Source organism: Coregonus lavaretus (genome assembly GCF_964263955.1).
Source record: "Coregonus lavaretus genome assembly, contig: HAP1_SCAFFOLD_1329, whole genome shotgun sequence".
NCBI lineage: Eukaryota > Metazoa > Chordata > Actinopteri > Salmoniformes > Salmonidae > Coregonus > Coregonus lavaretus.
The window spans coordinates 62,501-64,201 of record NW_028157694.1 but is presented as its reverse complement, the minus strand read 5'-3'; the positions used below and the strand labels follow the sequence as shown (position 1 = coordinate 64,201).

Below are 1,701 nucleotides of genomic sequence, written 5' to 3'. Positions count from 1 at the left end.
AATGTCACACCTTTGTCAATAACAGCAAAAGGAAGCAAGTACAACAAGAAGCAATTTTGTCTTTATTGTAAAAAGGCCATTTATAAATTGGCAAGACACCTCGAATCCATCCACAGTGAAAAGCCTGATGTTGCAATGGCTTTCAGTTTTAATAAAGGAGTTGTTACGCTCTCTTAAGAAGAGATGAAACTTTGACCATAATACTGAAGTGGCAACCTGTGGCACTGGAGAGATGGTTGCCTGTAAAAGACCTAGTAATGCAAAACCATCTGATGACTACCGTCAATGCAAATTTTGCGAAGGACTGTATGCAAGAAATTCTCTATGGAGACATGTGAGAAACTGCCCGAAGAAGTCTGTTGAGGGAGAGCCTCAAGTTGGGCGAAAACGGATTCAACTGCACTTACCAAGACCTGACTCAGTTAAGGAAACTGTTTGGAAGATTGCTTGTGAAATTAACCAGGATGACGTTTCCTCGGTTGTAAGGAGTGAAACTGAATTCCTTTGTATCGGCGAGTCACTGTTGAATTCCAGGAAACCATATGAGAGAAGGAATGACTACATACGCCAAAAAATTAGAGAGATGGCAAGACTATTGATAACGGCAAGGGCTATAACACCTTTGAAGAGCACCGAAGTCCTTGTTATGCCCTGTAACTTTCCCCATGTGATACAGGCAGTAAGATATGTTGCTGGTTATGATGTCGAAAGCAACTCGTATAAAATCCCATCATTGGCTTTGAAATTGGGACACAGTTTAGCCAAAGTTGCAGGCATTATTCAATGCAATGCCATCATTGCAAATCGCCCTGCTGTTGCAGAGTCTGCAAAGCAATTTGCCACTTTACATCAGAAAAAGTGGACAAAGTCCATTTCAGCTGCCGCATTGGGTACACTTCAACAAGCCAAATGGAATAAACCACAGGTTTTACCCTTTACAGAGGATGTGTCGGTGCTGCACACGTTTCTTGCTACTGAGCGTGCTAAGTGTATGAAGGACCTTGAGGATGAACCCAACAGCAAAAGCTTTGGAAATCTTGCTAAAGTGACTTTGACGCAGGTAGTACTATTTAACAGAAGGAGGGAAGGGGAAGTTTCAAAAATGGAGCTTCAGTCTTTCACATCCAGGGATCTTACGGAGCTGAATCCAGACATTGTGAGGGGCCTTACTGACTTCGAGAGGAAGCTTGCAGAGCACTTTGAGAGAGTTGAGATTCGAGGTAAAAGGTCAAGAAAGGTTCCAGTGCTTCTAACCCCTGACATGATCACTGCTATGGACCTCCTCATGATAAGCAGAAAAGAGTGTCAAGTCCACAAAGAAAATGTGTACATGTTTGCACGGCCATGTGTCCTTTCCCATTACAGAGGCTCCGACTGCTTTCGCAAGTATGCAAACAATGTGGTGCAAAGAACCCAGAGGCACTCACCTCAACAAGATTGCGGAAACAAGTCGCCACTTTGTCCACACTACTAAACCTCAAAGAAAATGAAATGGATCAACTTGCCACCTTTCTAGGACATGACATCCGTGTCCATAGAGAATTCTATCGGCTTCCAGAGAGTACCCTGCAGCTCGCAAAAGTCAGCAAACTGTTGATAGCAATCGAAAAAGGAAGACTGCCTTACCTGCAGGGGAAAGGGCTGGATGACATTGAGGTCAATCCTGAAGGTAAAATTTTGTTTGAAATATAGTTTTTAGCC

General features: G+C 43.2%; 1 long non-coding RNA gene across 1 annotated transcript in view; it reads left to right on the top strand.

The window, feature by feature from the left end:
• The first annotated feature begins 230 nt into the window (after nucleotides 1–230).
• LOC311125057 overlaps nucleotides 231–1,701 on the top strand; it is a 2,381-nt gene continuing 910 nt past the window's right edge. The window contains exon 1 of the long non-coding RNA XR_014612828.1: nucleotides 231–1,669. This is a non-coding gene — a long non-coding RNA (uncharacterized lncRNA). The remainder of the gene's footprint in view (nucleotides 1,670–1,701) is intronic.